This window comes from Giraffa tippelskirchi, chromosome 12 (genome assembly GCF_054371585.1).
Source record: "Giraffa tippelskirchi isolate mGirTip1 chromosome 12, T2T-mGirTip1v1.2.pri, whole genome shotgun sequence".
NCBI classification, from domain to species: domain Eukaryota; kingdom Metazoa; phylum Chordata; class Mammalia; order Artiodactyla; family Giraffidae; genus Giraffa; species Giraffa tippelskirchi.
This window is the reverse complement of record NC_137286.1, coordinates 60,476,833-60,494,547: the sequence shown is the minus strand read 5'-3', so window position 1 is coordinate 60,494,547 and position 17,715 is coordinate 60,476,833. Positions and strand designations below refer to the sequence as shown.

Sequence of the window (17,715 nt, the reverse complement as noted above, 5' to 3'; positions counted from 1 at the left end):
GCGGGCGGGCGGGCGGGAGGGGAGGGGGCCGGCCCGCCTCACCCCACCCCGCCCGCCGCCCCTGCGGGAGCCCGGCCACCCCCGGCCCGGCCACCGCGCCGCGCTCTCCCCGCCCCGGAGGCCGCCCTTGGAGGAGCGCCCCGGAGCTCCGCCGGGCCCCGGAAGTCCCGGGACGGGGAGCGTGGGCTCGGGCCGCGGCCGTGGCGCCCTCGCCGAGGTCGAGCCAGTCCGTCCGTGGCACCTGCCGCCCCCGGCCGGCCGCCGCTCGGCGCACTGGCTCAGCTTGCGCCTCGGGAGGGCGCGCCCTCCGGCCGGCCCGCTGGGGGCCTCGCCCCGCGTCCCGCGTCGGGGGCCCAGCGCGGCGGCCCCGCGTCGCCGCCCACGTGCCTCGGCCTGGAGTCTGGCCGCCGCCGGGGCCTGGCTTGCGGGACCGACGCCCGCCGTGCCGCACTCGGCTGGCGCTGGAACCTCCCGGGCCCCGGGCGTCGCACACCGAGGGGCAGAAGGTGAGGGAAAAGCCTTTGGCCCTTCCTGCCCCGCGCTGTGGCGTCCCAGCGCCGCCGGGCCTCTGACCTTCACAGCCGCACAGCCGGCCTCCAGCCTGAGGCCCTGGGATGCAACCGTTTCGATTTTTAAAAATGCATACATTATATTTCAATTAAAAAATGAAAAAAAAAAAAGAGAGAGAGAAAGCCCATGAGATCTTCGCAGCTTTGTTTTGAGTGGAAGCGCTTGTCCCATAGGTTGCTCAACTTGCCGGCTCTCTTCAGAGGGCCCACCGGTGGCAGAGGAGACTTGCTCCAGGTCCCATCTGAGACTTGGAAGCAGCTTCTCATGCACATCTTCCTTCAAGTTTCTGGGGGCACTAACTGGAGGACAAAAGCGGTGGTTTCCTCCCCAGAAGGCTCAGCGCCTCAGTCCATTTCCTTCTGTGAGTAATCTCCCATGGCACACAATGGGGACGCTCCTTACTGTCCTGAGGCCCCTTCAGTTTGTTTTGGGGCTCCCAGTGGCATCTCTGTCCCCTCTCTGCTTCCTCACTGCAATTCTACTGAGTGTTCTGGATAGTGCAGTAAGCTTTTAAACTTTACCAAAATTGTCATCAGACCAACTGCCTTCTAGGGCTGAAAGGTTCCTGGGCTCTTGGGGCTTAGAATACACACATGAGGCAGGGCAAGGGGACAGTGGGTACCTGAGTGGACTCACTGATGTACTGAGTCTGTCCTTGATGCTGGGCTTCCTGACACTGATGAGTCCCAGAGCAATTCTGTCTCTTCTCTTAGCTGCTCCTGCCAGTCCCTTGGCTCCCTGTCCTCCCTGGCCTCCACTCAATCCTCCTGGAAACCTGTGGGCAATGTCTGATGCCGGGGTCTCTACCTGGATGCTGAGCCCAGCATTTGGATGCCGGGGCCCAGGAGGGCCTGGAGGGCCTGCAGGGGCTGGGGGCAGACCCTCTGACTGGCAGCATCTGGCCTTGGGGACCAACCACCTCCCTGGGGCTCAGCCTGTTGACATCCACCCACGTGATCCTGGGAGCTTAGGATGGGTGTGGGGTATTCAGCCATAGCAGGCAGCTCCCAGGTCAGGAGGATGGGCCTGGCTTGAGACTTGTTGAGACCAGCAGACTACCTCTGCTCACCTGTCTTGCCACTCAGTGGAAAGGATGAAAGCAAATGCTCTTCTCCCCATTTTACAGGTGAGTAAACAGAAGCATGCAGATACTTGCCTGAGACAGCATCTGCAGTGGAGGAACCAAGGCCAGATGTGTGTGGGTGGGTCGTGCAGGGTGGCAGGGAGGGATTTCTCTTACCTTCCTCCCGCACCCTTCTTTCATCAAGGGCGGCACCTGTCTCTATGGGTCCGTGTCACTGGAGCAGCAGAGAGCACAGTGAGGTACAGGTGCAAATGCTAGCAGCATCCCTCAGGTGTGCCTTGCATAGAGATCAGGCCCTTAGCTCCTAGCCTCAGAAGTGGTGACCATAGGTGCCAGGAAAGGAGGAAGGACCATTTTCTCCCACAATCAGCCACTGGATGTCTGGGCGGCAGGGGGGTTGCCTGAACATCTAGGGCCTCAAAGGCCTGACCACTCTGACCACAGCCCTGACCTCAGTTCCAGCTGCGTGCCCCTGGGTTATACACTGCACTCTGAGCTTTGGTTTCTTTTTCTGTAAAATAACCTTCTTACTTTACAGTGTTTAGGGAAGGCTGAGCAAGAAAATGGTGCTTTATAATATATAAAGTGTGGTATGCATGCTGGCTCCTCATTTCCCTATTCTTCCTGGAGATTGATTCCTCTCAGTCGGCTTTGTTAGCAAGTCCTCCTGGCTTCTCTCTGGCTTCCACAAAGTTCCCTGGTCAACAGTCACTCTGCTGTGATTTTGTTGTAAAAATAAAATAGCATTTGTACTTTGTATTCAGTTCTGTGGCGGTGCTGCTTGCTATCCGCTGCTTGGCTTTTTGGCATCTCAAATTATCTAAGTCCAGGACTGAGGGCCTGCTTGCTTGATGAATATTTAATAAAAATTAGCATGAATAAAGAGAACAGACTGAGATAAAATTTGTTAGATGCCCCATCCCCTCTAAAAGTTCATCTTAATTCAGTTTCAAATGCATAAAACTTATGGGAGGTATTGAAATCTGTAGGAAATTAATTCATAATGAGAATGAGGGAATTTTGTTTTACCTCATTTCAAGTCTGGTCCCTAAGCCTCACTGAGGGCCCTTCTGACGGCCCTCAGCACCCCCAGAGCTGGTAGCCAACTGCAGAGCTGCCTCCCACAGGCCACTTACCTCACACAGCCGGCAGGAGTCAGTGTCGGGCCCTGGGACCTCAGTGTGTGGAAGCCTTTCAGTGAAAGCCCCGCTCCTGGGGTGAAGGTGGTTCTCTACGGGAGGGAAGAAGTGTGGCCCTTCAGTGCGGGTGACCTCACATCAGTTTTCTTGGCTAAGAAAATGGGCTGACGAAGGCCCCTGAGATGAGGGAAGACTTGACTGCAATTACTTCCCTTCTAGTGTCAGTGATGTGGATTGTTCAGTGTTGCTCAAACTTGAGTAGGGGACTACTTGCCTTTCAGGCTCCCTGTAACTCAAGATCCCCATGCTACCACATTATGTTCTCCTCAGGGATCACACAAACACATCTGCTTTCCTGCGAGACTTCGTCAGTGATGACACCAGAGGCCCGAGGAAGATGGGCCCAGTGTCACCCAACCCCTTTAGCCCCTCTAGTCCTTTCTGGCCTTGGGGGAAGATCTCCCGACCAAACATTGATCTTGGATAGATCAGTTTTAGACCAGGCAGAAGCACAGAACTGAGTACATCAAAGCAAAGAAGACACATCAGAATCTTTGTGGGTCAGGCCTTGATTAGGTGTCACGCACTCAGCCTGACAACTCATGGCTGCCAGAATTGGTCCTGCTTCAACCAGTAACTTCCGTGATTAAGAGTTGTGACAAGGGCAGGAGAGAGTATGACAGGTGACGTAGAGACAACTGGTTGACTGCCCATTCTTCTTTCTTGCTGGTGGAACTTTTACATTATTGAGGGCAGCAATATGCTTTGATAACACATATTTTCCAGCCTCTCTGGCAGACAGGAGAAGTTAATTAGATATAAACCAAAAGTTTTGGTTTGAGCATCTAAAGAAGCTCATTAAAGGAAACTGAGTCATCTGAGAGACTCTTCTTTCTTCCTGCTGCCTAGAACATAGACGTGAGGGCTGGGGCTCCAGCACTCATCTTGTGACCATAAAGCAATGCTGAGAAAGGAAGCTGTATGATAAGGAGAGTGAAGCAGGCAAACAGGAAGAGCCAAGAGCCCAAGTCCTTGAGGACCTTGGAATTAGGTTTTATAGCCTGGATTTCCTTTCTTGGATTTCTTGCGTGTGAACAAAGGGTAAATCCCTGTTTGACTTACGCTTGCTATTTGGGCTTTCTGTTACATGTGGCTGAACCTCATTACTAAGTGAAACAGCTGACTATTTAAACCATGCCCCATTACCATGACTAGAAAAACAAACTTCTAAACTCAACTGGAATCATTATGTCATGTTTGTATAGAAAGAGCAGCACATTAAAAAAAAATCTTCTTATCACCATCTGTACTTTTTTGGCTTTGATCAAATGCTCTGAACATTTTGTGCTCAGGTTTATAGTAAAATTTTTTAAAAAGACAAAACTAACCCTGGGATAGAATAAATGAAGCTAGCTTGTTGATTTATCTGGTTTAGTTGCCTAAATTGAATGGAGAGGTCCTACCTAGGGAATAGAATCCTTTTGGTACAAAGGTACTCATGGGGTTGGGCAGGTAGCCCACAATTCTATGATGACCATGGGTGTTAGCTGTTGGGGCTGCACCACCCAGCCTGCTGAGGAAGGCACCACCACTCAGGAAGCTGTGTCCTGGGCCACCCAGAACTGGAAGCTTCTTGGCCAGGCCAACAATGGATCCAGGCAGCAAGAATTCAGACTTTGGTTTTAAAGCCCATAAAATATCAATATGTAATCATTGCATCTCACTTATAATGCTCACACTTCTGAGTACCCCCACCAGATTTCCTTAGTGACATGAAGATTTGTTTGTAAACTTTCTAACCCTCTTAGAAATTCAGGGATTCTAAGTTTTGAACAAAATTTGAATTATTTGGGGGTTTGAGTTCAATTTACTCCTGAAAAAAAACATGCTTCCTGGTTGGAAGAAAAGTTGTCTAAGGGGCTTATAAAAGGGTTCTGGAGGATTCTTGGACATAAAGTGGCTCTCACTAACAATTGTGCTGAGTTAAGCTGAATTGAATCAGAAACATATATATTAAACTTTTCTTGAAATCCATAAGGGTATACAAATGTCAGGAAAGGGGGCTTAGCAAGATACAGTTTGCCAAACCCGAAATGTTTGAAAACCATTTGAGTGTGTTTGGTGAATCACACTCAAGTTATAGACGGATGGGCTCACAGTGACAAGACTGTCTTCCTGCCTTTCAGCTGGCTCCCTACAAAGGAGCATCAATTACCGAAGAATCTTACCTTGGGTTTTTGCCGTTATTTGAATCCTGGAGGAGACAGGGTGGGAGAGGTTGTTAAAATCTGTAGTCTCTTGAAATGGCCTGGGGACCCTCCTGCCTTTGTGTTTGTGGTCTGAGAGTTGCTCAAGTGGCACTCTTGACATTCCCCTGTGATGAGAAAGTCTCCAGAAAGCACATCATGTTTTAGCATATGTTTAGTTATGACAGGTGGGAAAATATTTGTATATATTTAATCTAGTTTTCTTTCTTTTTTTTTTTGATATGGCAGTATGGTGATCTGAAAGCATCCACCCCACCCCTAGGGGATTAGCTCTGTAGCATTTTCAAATTTATAATGTTTTCATTATTAAGCATGTCTGCAAGCTTTGGGTTTATATTATATTGTACATATTTATATTTTATTAATTCTATGATATATATTAAGTCTACATCTTACCATATGATCATCAAACACAGTTTATCAGTTAAAAGATGATTGGTTGGATAAGGTATTTTTCCCACCAGCAACAGTTAATAAGCATAAATATTACAAATGAAACTGGAATGATAGGTTTTGCATGTTTTAAATGTGCATCTTATAAATTCCATGGACACGAGTTACTATGAATTTCAGCCCATCTTTTATCCCGGGAAATGCCACGCTTTGCACCTGCTAGCAATGTCCAGTGATTCCATTGCACTCTTTCAGTTGGCCACTAGATGGGACCAAGTTAAGTAGGAAGTTACCATGAAGTTTTTTCTACTGTGAGAAACAGGACTTCCCCAAGTTAGGAAGAAATGGTGCTGACACTAGGGTGCCCCAAACTTCAGCTATATCATAGACACAATGCTAGAACTGGAGACTAGGGCACAGGCTGGCCCACAAAAGTCCACTCACCTCTTAATGAGCCTAGAAGGGCTCCTGTCTTTGAGACCAGACATATGTGGGTGTGACTCTTTGCCCAGGGAGCACTTAGACCTGGCACCTGAGCTTTTCAGGCCTCCCGATTCCTCTTCTGAAAATGGGAGTCGTGACTTCTGCCCAGATAGGGAGTGGAGGTGGGGGTAAACGAGAGACCGGGTGTGACAAGCCAGGCACACTTGCAGTGAAACGGAAAGGAAGACATCCTCACTGCCCAGCTCATCACTGATCTGGCAGAGCCTCGTCCTGCCTACTCTCAGCTCCCCGCCGACCAGTCCTCATCCCTTCCTATTCCTCACACAAGCAGGCCATCAAGCACTTTCTAACGGAAATTTGCCAAGACATTGCAGGAAATAGAGTTTTTTAATGCTAAAATTCGTATACGTAGGAGCCTAGCTGGGCCTTGCAAGCAGAGAGATTGGGTCGAATTCCTGCTAAGGCATTTTCTAACCTCCTTATTCAGACCTTCTGGGACTGTTCCCTCATCTGTCAGAAGGGGACGGTGGGACCCTCAAAGATTGAGACACCTAAATGAGATCACCATTTCGGTGACGAAACTGATCTCTGCCTGCTGTGTGGTAGTTGCATCACTAATGCGCCCTGAGACTCTCCTGCTGGGGAGACAGACCCCAGCCCCTTCCTTCAGCCCTGGACTAGCAACTCCCATTTGGGTAGGCAGATTCTCAACCCTTCCGGAACCTCTTTCCTGGTTTACTCCCTGATCAATGCCCACAGGTGACTTTCGGCAGCTCCAGGCTTCAGAGACCCTTGCTTCATCTCATCGTTGCAGACCCTTCCTGGGCTCCTTTTAGAAACTTTTTTGGTGTGGGGGCACCTGCAACCAGACTTTGCTCTGACCTGTTTCTCTCTCTTGTTTCATTAGCCATATGTGAGCGCTGATTCTTCTTAATCTTTCTACTCCAGATGAGCCACAAGATTCTTTTCCCAGGCTGATCTCAGGCATCAGTAGGGACTTGCGGCCCTAGGTGAGAAAGGATCTCAACTCATCGTTAAGAGTGGTGATAAAAGAGTTAACGCCTGCTGTGGGCACAGTGTGCAAGGAAGGCTTGGAAACCAGCCTTGACACGTATGGGGCACAGGAATCCCCTGGGATGCTGCTAAAATAAGACTCCACTCATAGATTGGAGGTGGGGCTGAGGATTCTGTTCTGCTAACAAGCTACTGACAAGGATCTCAGAAAATGCCATTCTAGGTTGACGATATCACCATCTCCTAGGAGATTTTGAGAAACACAGACTCTCAGGCCCTACCCTAGACCGAAAGAGACAGAACTTGCATATTAACTGGAGCCCCAGGAGTTTCCGGTGTGCATTGTGGAAGAAGAGCACCACCAGGCTGGGGTGTCTCAGCTCAGCTCAGTTCAGTCGCTCAGTCCGACTCTTTGCGACCCCATGGACTGCAGCACGCCAGGCTTCCCTGTCAGTCACCGACTCCCAGAGCTTGCTCAAACTCACGTCCATCAAGTTGGTGATGCATTCCAACCATCTCATCCTCTGTCATCCCCTTCTCCTCCTGCCTTCAATCTTTCCCAGCATCAGGGTCTTTTCAAATGAATCAGTTCTTTGCATCAGATGGCCAAAGACTGGAGTTTCAGCTTCAGCACTGGTCCTTCCAATGACTATTCAGGACTGATTTTCTTTAGGATGGACTAGTTGGATCTCTTTGCTGTCCAAGGGACTCTCAACAGTCTTCTCCGACACCACAGTTCAGAAGCATCAATTCTTTGGTGCTCAGCTTTCTTTGTAGTCCGACTCTCATATCCATACATGACTAATGGGAAGACCATAGCTTTGACTAGACGGACCTCTGTCAGCAAATAACGTCTCTGCTTTTTAATATACTGTCTGAGTTGGTCATATGGAGAAGGAAATGGCAGCCCACTCCAGTATTCTTGCCTGGAGAATCCCAGGGACGGCGGAGCCTGGTGGGCTGCCGTCTATGGGGTCGCACAGAGTCGGACACGACTGAAGCGACTTAGCAGCAGCAGAGTTGGTCATAGCTTTTCTTCCAAGGAGCAAGTGTCTTTTAATTTCATGGCTGCAGTCACCATCTGCAGTGATTTTGGAGTCCCCCAAAATAAAGTCTCTCACTGTTTCCATTGTTTCCCCATCTATTTGCCATGAAGTAAAGGGACCAGGTGCCATGATCTTAGTTTTCTGAATGTTGAGTTTTAAGCCAACTTTTTGACTCTCGTCTTTCACTTTCATCAAGAGGCTCTTTAGTTCTTCTTCATTTTCTGCCATAAGGGTGGTGTCATCTGCATATCTGAGGTTATTGATGTTTTTCCTGGCAATCTTGATTCCAACTTGTGCTTCATCCAGCCTGCCATTTCACATGATGTACTCTGCATATAAGTTAAATAAGCAGGGTGACAATATACAGCCTTGATGTACCCCTTTCCCGAATTAGAACCAGTCTTGTTCCATGTCCAGTTCTAACTGTTGCTTCTTGACCTGCATACAGATTTCTCAGGAGGCTGGTCAGGTGTTCTGGTAATCCCATCTCTTGAAGAATTTTCCAGACTTTGTTGTGATTCACACAGTCAAAGGCTTTGACATAGTCAATAAAGCAGAAGTAGATATTTTTCTGTAACTCGTGTGCTTTTTTGATGATCCAACGGATGTTGGCAATTTGATCTTTGGTTCCTCTGCCTTTTCTAAATCCAGCTTGAACATCTGGAAGTTCATGGTTCACATACTGTTGAACCCTGGCTTGGAGAATTTTGAGCATTACTTTGCTAGCGTGTGAGATGAGTGCAATTGTGCAGTGTTTGAGCATTCTTTGGTATTGCCTTTCTAAGGGATTGGAATGAAAACTGACCTTTTTCAGCCCTGTGGGCATTGCTGAGCTTTCCCTATTTGCTGGCATATCGAGTGCAGCACTTTCACAGCATCATCTTTTAGGATTTGAAATAGCTCAACTGGAATTCCATCACATCCACTATCTTTGTTCATAGTGATGCTTCCTAAGGCCCACTTGACTTCGCATTCCAGGATGTCTGACTCTAGGTGAGTGATCACACCATCATGGTTATCTGGCTTATTAAGACCTTTTTGTATAGTTCTTCTGTGTATTCTTGCCAACTCTTCTTAATATATCCTGCTTCTGTTAGGTCCATACCATTTCTGTCTGTCCTTTATTGTGCCCATTTTTGCATGAAATGTTCCCTTGGTATCTCTAATTTTCTTGAAGAGATCTCTAGTCTTTCCTATTCTATTTTTTCCCTCTATTTCTTTGCATTGATCATTGAGGAAAGCTTTGTTATCTCTCCATGCCTCTCTTTGGAACTCTACATTCAAATGGGTATATCTTTCCTTTTCTCCTTTGCCTTTAGCTTCTCTTCTTTTCTCAGCTATCTGTAAGTCCTCCTCAGACAGCCATTTTGCCTTTTTGCATTTCTTTTTCATAGGGATGGTTTTGATCACTGCCTCCTGTACAGTGTCACCAACCTCCATCCATAGTTCTTCGGGCACTCTGTCTATTAGATCGAATCCCTTGAATCTATTTTTCACTTCCACTGTGTTATTGTAAGGGATTTGATTTAGGTAATACCTGGGTGGTCTAGTGGTTTTCCCTACTTTCTTCAATTTAAGAGTGAATTTGGCAATGAGGAGTTCATGATCTGAGCCACAGTCAGCTCCTGGTCTTGTGTTTGCTGACTGTATAGAGCTTCTCCACCTTTGGCTGCAAAGAATATAATCAGTCTGATTTCAGTGTTGACCATCTGGTGACGTCCATGTACAGAGTCTTCCCTTGTGTTGTTGGAAGAGGGTGTTTGCTATGACCAGTGCGTTCTCTTGGCAAAACTCTGTTAGCCTTTGCCCTGCTTCATTCTGTACTCCAAGGCCAAATTTGCCTGTTAGTCCAGGTATATTTTGACTTCCTACCTTTGAATTCCAGTCCCCTATGATGAAAAGGATATCTTTTTTGGGTGTTAGTTCTAGAAGACCTTGTAGGCCTTCATAGAACTGTTCAGCTTCAGCTCCGTCAGCATTACTGGTTTTCTGGTTGGTCACTATCTGGATTCTTGTGAAAAGTGTCTCCTGTGCCCCAGCCTGAAGCCTAATTTGTCAGGATGGGTGAAATGAGTCTGTCTTCTCTTTCTAGTTCTATTACTTTCAGATTGAAGATGACTTTACATTCCACCATGAGCCCAGAGAAATTCTAATACGTGTCCCAGCTAGGAGCCGTCTGCACGCACTCTGCAGAGGCGCCCATACCTGCCGCCGAGGGAATGGCTTTTTAGAGTTTTAATCAGTGCAGTTTTACAAGATCGAAGCCCAGAAACACCAGGGTAATACTGTGAAGAGGTTATATTGTTATTACATGGAATACAAATTGCTCTTTTATCCATCTTGAATGCAGAGGTTTGAGGATGGCAAGTGATTCAGCCTTGTGCCCACTGAGGGGCTTGGGTGGGCACTTGCAGGCCCAGGACATGAGACTCCCCTCCCCCGGGGGCAGTAGGTCCCCACAGGGTGTTCGTTCAGAATGGCTAAAGTGGAAACAGCCAAGGGGCAAGTGTGGCAGTGGATGGTCGAAGCCGGCAGTGGGATGCCAGAGAGTGATGGCACAGAGCCTCCAGCTTCTTTGTAAGCGCATCAGCTCTAGGCATTGTATATATTCCAACTCAGGGAGTAGCTACATTATAATAAACATGATTTTGTGTATATGCAATTATAATTAAGCATTCTTTGTGTAGTCATTGATTCAATATTAGTCTTTTTTTTTAAATTAAACTGAGCTCTGTGTAGGAAGAGACATGGTCTAGTCTCTTCACTATTGCCAAGCCAAGTGGCCAACATAGTGGAGGTGCCAAAAAAAAAAAAGTCACTGAATGTTGAGTCCATGCATTGTTTCCATAATTTGTTTTTATTTTGTTAGAGAGGTGAAAGAACTACTCTCGGGCATCCTGGCTTCAGCAATTGCTGCCTGTGTGACCTGGGGCAGGTCTCTTAACTTCCACTTCCAACTCTGAAAAATGGGAGAGTTTTGTAGCACACAGCTGCATGGATGTCCTGGTGCTTCTAGGCTGTTCTGGAAATAGGTCTTTCCAGGTGAGGGTGCCTGATCAGGCTCGGTGTGTGGTCACCCTTCATCTCCTCAAGGAAGGATTCTCCAATGCCATAAGGCATTCACTGGCAAAGGTCAGGGTCAATTTGTTCCCAGTGTGGGGGAATGGAAGATTGGTTAAGGGAAGAGAAGCTTTTTGGAGATATCCCAGCAAAGGCTAGACTAGGAAGAAACACTGTCTAAAGTGGACCTGACTGCACAAGACACAGAAGGAACACAACACAGAAGGGACATGCTCTTTCCCCTCTGACTCTAACCCCGTCCAGAGTGAAGCAACTCCACCCTCTCTGCAGGGCTGAGGGCGACTGCCTTCCTGCTCTTCACTACATCCATGCCACACTGCGTATCTACCAGGTGCTGGCCGTGCAGGGTATCTTTCAGTTCTGAAAACATCATCTCCACCCCAGGACCGTTGTGATTGCACTTGCTTCTGCCTGGAATGCTCATTGTAACCTCTTCTGTCATGGGAGTCTTATTTCAAATGCTGCCTCATCAGAAAGGCCTTACCACATAACCCCTCGGAAAAAAGTTTCCCCATCCTTCTCTCACCCGATTCTACTGCCTTTATAGCCTTTCTCATACTTTTCAAGTTGTTGGTTTATTGTCTGGAGTCCTGTTTCCAGAACTTAAGCGCATAAACTGTAGAGACCCCACATCAGCCACCAGGTAGTGTCATGGACCCAGGACAGCTTGGTACCAGAGGTCACAAAGGAGCCCCAAAGTATTAAAATGCCAATGGTTTATATACTTGGCACATTGATCCACTGTCAGTAGGATGTTTTATTAGTAGGTCTACAATGAGTGTATCAGGACTAGTTCTCTTTCTAGAACAAATTAAAATGAGGCTTTGGATTGGAGTAATACAATATCTTCCCATCCCTTCCTGGTACATTTATTGATGAAATAACTTTATCAGTGGTTAGCCTATATTGTAGATCTGGTAGAGACCATACAGATCTTCAAAACCCTTTTCTTTATTTTACAGACAAATCAACTCTGGACTTGGAGGGGCAGTGTTTGTCTACAGTCATAGAGTTAGCTGATTCCAATTCAGAATGTTTTCTTCTGCACACGTGGAAATCCATGATTCACAGCATACACGCCCAGGCACCTGCTTGATTTGTGTCTTGTCAAAAGTCAGTCCTGGGTGAAGAGGACTTCTGGTAAACCAAAAGGTTTGAAACTTTGATCAAGTGTTTTAATCCAGTTTCATGACTACAGAAAAATGAGATATTGCTTTTGCTCTCAAGAATTTGTAATTTAGTTGGGAAAATATGTCCAGGCTGCATGTTTATCAGTTCAAGATATTATGCCATTCTGGAGAGGCAAGAGAGGGTACTCCTGAGCACAGGGAAGGATTTTATAGAGGGAAATCAAAGACACATGCTTAGACCTTTATGTCGTCACCCCACTTGGGTAAAATGAGAAAAGGCAGTGTTTGTTCAGCTCTACCAAGGGTTCCAGAGAGTCCCAGCTTTCAAGTCTGTGTGAGGCTTGTGTGCACTACCCTGGGGCCAAGGTCTGGTGAGCTGTGGCCCAGCGTATCACCCGGCACCGTCATCCTCAGACCTGCCCCTTCTCAGCGTCTCCCTCGTCAGGCATTCTCGTGCGTGCTTTAGAGATGGCGCAGCTCCTCAGTGAGCCCCCGAACGCCTGCAGAATCTGGAAGTGCTGAAAAGAGGCCTGATTTGGGCATTACTGGGGGCGTCTTGCCTATGTGTTGGAACACAGAACAAAGGCCACCAACTTAGAGCAGAAGCCCCTTCTGAAGGAGAGAGAGAGCCGCTGTCCTCACTCCCACTCTGTCTCCTCGCTCCTGAACTGGCGCTCGAAGCTGTGCTGTCAGGTTGCTTGGCGAACCCATGCTGGGCATTCTGTTTGGGTTGCTGGTTCTCGAGGGGGAAGACATACTTTGGTTATTGCTTTTCTTAAACCATAGCATGTAGTGATCACATACTGCTATTTTATCTCTGTGTGTAGGGACTAATAGACCAACTTGCTTTTACTCCTCCAGTTGTACTGAGTTTATTGACTCTTATGGGCATTATACATAACAAAAGCTTGAATGTAGGTGGTCTGACATGTCTGTGTCTGTAATAGCATTTACTTACCTACATCCGCTCTCATCTTTCGAATGATCTGGCAACTTCCTTTGTGTTAACTTCTGTGATTGAAGGAACTTATTTTTGGTAACTTTCCCAACCCACAAAGCCAATCCCATTTTAAGGTGGAAAAGTACAGTGTAACAATGGCATCACTGTCTTTTTGTTGGTGACGTGAAAATGTTGAAGCTTGACCCTAACACCAGTTACCATCGAAAGGTAATGCCTTGTACAAAATAACAAACCAAATCCCAAACTCTCTGTTTACGGTCATCACGGTTCACTTCATTAAGCCATAACTCTGATTGCATTCTTTCTCCTGCCCTACCCCAAAGGCTCTGAGGCCAGAGGGCCTCAGGGGCCCTGGGAACTGTGTGTCCAAAAACACATTTGTGCAAAATCAATGCAGGAAACATTCAAGCTCCGTGGGGACCTTTTCTTTAGGGATTCCTTCCGGCCTTGGAGTCCTGCTTCCATTTCCACCTTTCTAAGCACCTCGGCCCTCAAGGGCCCTGCTTCCTGCTGGACCTGCAGACCTTGCACCCGGAAATTCCTGGCTGAGGAGGGAGAGGATGAGGTAGGTAAAGTGCACGTGGGAACGTGTTTCAATTTGTGAGAAATGATGCACAGGCAGAAATCTTAATTAAAAGGATGGGATGGAGGGAACAGAGGAGGCCATTGGCTGTGGGTGGGGGAGGGTGTGAGTGACCCTGAGTCTCTGGGTATCAGCCCCCATCAAGTCACCTTTCATCTTGGCAACGTTTTCCCTAGAAGCCCGTCACTGCTGGAAATGACAGATCTAAAACATGGAGCAGAGATCTGGCCTCAACCCGGTGCCTGTGTAACTCCTGACAGTGTGTGCTTTGGCTTTGCATGTGCCTTTAGGAGCAGCTCTGTGTCCAAGGGGCTGAGTGAAGAGGAGGAGAGAGGGTGGGCTGTGGAGGTGGGTTGCCCTGGGTTCCATTCCCCTCCTCAGTGGTGTGGGGCCAGGGCAAGGCCCCTCGCCCCTCTCAGCCTAGGCCCCCCTACCTGTAACATACAGATCGTCACACATACTCATGGGGTTCTGCAGGGGAAGCTAATCCCCAAATACGGCTCCCATGAGTGGTCCTCCCAGGGTGCAGATACTTGTGCGGTTCCTCCCAAGCTAACCCGGGGCTGGCCCTGCCTGTGCTTTGACAAAGTCGTGTGTAAGGTCTGGAAACTTCTGCTTTTGTACTTTTGGGGGCCTGAGATGCCACGTAAGAAGTCCAGACATCCTTCAGAGAGACCATAAAGAGAGATTACAGAAACAGAGAAGCCCTGAGATCCCAGAGAGAGACAAGACCAGTCATCCTGATGTCCCAACTAGCTTCCATCTATCCTTCTAAAGCTCCAGGCAAGTGAGTGAAGCCATCTTGGATGTCCAGACCTGGCACCATCTTGAACAGCCCTCCCTAGCCACCATGCTGAATATCCATTCTCAGTGCCATCTTGGATAACCAGCTCCAGCCATCTTCTGACTGTAGCTAAATGAGCACCAAACAGCACCAGCAGAAGGGCCCTTTAGCTGAGGCCCAGGCAGCTGTTAGAATCATGTTTTAAGTCGCCGAGTTTTGGGGCAGTTTTTTACATAACAGTAGATCACAAGACCAGGGGAATATACTAAAGTAAGGAATGCTAGCTATCTACACAATATTCACTATAAGGATCAGTACAGTTTTCTGTTAAACCCCAGTAAGTGCCTAGCATATAGCAGGTGCTCAAAAATAGCCATTTTATTGTTATAAATAAATATAAATAGGTGATTCTCCCTCTTCTAATCCCTAATTATTCTAAATGCTGACCTCTCATGAGCCTTGACTCCTGATATCCTGTAAGCTTAATTAACTCTATGGAAAGCAACTCCAAGGGTGCCTATCCACAGGCAGAGCCATATTTCAGGGACCTCTCATTTAACAAATATTTATAAGGCTGGTACTATGCGCCACACTGAAAGCCAGTCAATGCGGCTTCAGAGGTAAAAAGAACAGATACACTTCTGATCTCATAGCTCTTAACAGGGAGAAGACAGTCTCAGAATAAGAAATTGCAAGTGTGAATTAGAGTAGGGAGAAATGCAGAAAGAGGAGAACTTAGTTTAGCTTAGCTGCTGGGGACAGAAACTGGAAACCAAGGTGACTTAAAGTAAGTAGAGATTTATTTTCAAATAAAAGAAATGCAGAGATGGGAAGTCAAGAGCTGGTAAGCCAGCTCCATACTCAGTCACCAGAGATTGAATCCTTTTGTCTTTCCTTCTGCTCAGCCATCTTAGCTTGTACATTACATCCTCAAGTTGGTCCCAAGAGGGCTGCTGGAACTCCAGCCATCATGACTACATTCCAAGTGGGAAAGGCAAAGAAGAAAACCTACCTCCAGGTTTAATTATCCCCCTTTTGAAGCACCACCCCTCTCCAAAAGACATTTATATCTCTTTGACCCAGATGTCTTAAACCTGGGAAATGTAATTTTCTTCACTGGGCTCATTGTTGCCCCCAACAATATAGGAGTCTGTTAGTCAAGAAGAAAAAGGGATATGTATTGGTTGACAACCAGCAACCTCTGCCACAGGGACCACTTCCTGATCACAGAAGTTCCATCCTGGGGAAGTGACATTTTTAAGCAGAGAGAAAGGATGAGTGCATTAGGCGAAAAGCTTTGCAGAAGCAGAGAACTAACTTTTGCTTAAAGCACAGAGATAGGAAACCTCAAGAAAACTTTAGGAACTCACAGGAGTCCAATATGGGCCTTTTGCCCCTAAATATGGTTCCCTTATCTGCCTAGTAGAAGCTTACTTTAGCTTAAGACCTGTGAAAACCTGAGTCTTTCCCTCCATCCAATAAAGTTGGAATCCCCTTTCATACGTGGGTGTGAGCGAGTTTTCACTCTGTAGTACAGACTCGCAGGTTGAGCGAGGTGAGAAGCTGAGGCCCTGGAATGTAATGGGAAGAGAGAAACTTGTAAAGTTAGGGGAGATGGAACTTCGCTTCCCTGGGCTGAAGTGACCTCTGAGGGCAAGGGGCACAGGTGACCCTCTAAAGCAGTGGCTGGAGAGGCTACAGCTCTAAGACTTTCGGTAACTTCCAAGAGGATTTGGCACCCTGCTACCTGTTTGCTGAGGTTGTATTGTAAGTTCATATGAAACAGTATTTTACAACTACAACTTCCTGAGCTCTGGGCCCTATAGCAAGAACTACTCTAAATTCCTTTTGTTCTGATCCCACACATCAATTCAGTGTGTGAGGGGGACTGGAGGGAACTCAGCTAGATATGCAAGCCAGACAAATGTAAAACATGTTTTCTTTTTTTTTTTTCCCCTTGTCTTTCAACAACTGAACCTGCCAAGCCCACTTCAAGGAAAGGAGCTACATTTTAGCTGCATTTTTAGCTCCATTTTCTGAAACTGTGGGAATATCTAAATATTTTGGGGTTTCCTCCTGTGGTTACCTTGCTTGGCTTCCCAATTCCTCTATGTCCCCTCCCCAGCTACATCCTGGCTCCTCAGGCTTAATTTCCCATCACATCTGGTGTGGGCTGAGTGCCCAATCATTTTCCATGAATGTCTCCGTACAGAGAGGCCTCCAGAGCTGCATGGCTTGAGGTATACCGTACCCAGCACAGACCCCTGGCCACCCTGGCCAGAGAGCTCTTGGAAACTGGTGTTCACCAGGAAGCGATTTGACTTTGCAGTCACACAGCCCTGTTCTGTAGCCTGTGCAACCCTGAGTACTCCCTTCTCCCAGGAGCTTCCTGTCCCTCACAAGTTGCTGTTTGGAAATATGAGGCTCAGAAAGGGAAGTAGAAGGTGGTAGCATCATGATATGGAAATAAAAGGGTATTTACATACTTTCATGAGAGGTCCAGGCCACGGTACACACTGGGTGAAATGTTTACTGTTGCTCCTTTGAGAAATGAGCCATAACTCTTTAAACTCGCCAGAGTCATCACTACCAGGATCTGATTCTCATCTCTTAGAAGGCATTACATTGCTTTAATATGCAACAGTCTAACAAAACATTAAATCATTTTTTAAAGTTTCATCTAGTTGAGCCTGAGCCAAGAGGTTCTTGGGTTGGGTTTTTCACAGCCACCCTTTTTTTTTCATATAGTTAAAAAGAAACACACGACAAAATACCTATCGGGTGATTTCACTCTTGCCAGCATCCAAGAGTGATCTGTGTAAGTGGGCCCTTTGGGCTTCCAGGGGCCCCGCGCTACGGCTTAGTCGCTGTCAGGATCAGCAAATATTCTCAAGTGCCCACCACATGCACCGCACTGAGCAGGGGGAGATGGGAGGGTACGGTAGGCCGGCTGCAGCCTAGAGAAGGCTCGGTTTTCCAGGCATGCCAAGCGCTTGGCTGGAATACTTTTGCCCCATTTGTAAGCAATGCTTTTGTAAAAGTATCAGTTCATCTCCGCTCCATTCCTCTGCAAGATTCCACTCATCCACCAAGGCTGAGTGAGGGCAGCCCTCTGGGGAAAGGTTCCTCCTTCCTGCACCAAAGCTTCCTGTTTTCTCCTCCTTCAGGACCCCTTCTGAACCTTTGAAATAACCCTCAGTAAACTCCACCTTGAGTTAT

The 17,715-nt window shown here is 47.4% G+C and overlaps 1 long non-coding RNA gene across 1 annotated transcript; it reads left to right on the top strand.

Annotated features, from left to right (window-relative positions):
- Positions 1-150: 150 nt before the first annotated feature.
- On the top strand, positions 151-15,996 carry LOC145530495 (uncharacterized). Its single transcript, XR_014071839.1, has 2 exons — positions 151-506; positions 12,001-15,996. It is a non-coding gene; the product is annotated as an uncharacterized LOC145530495 (long non-coding RNA).
- Positions 15,997-17,715: the final 1,719 nt, after the last annotated feature.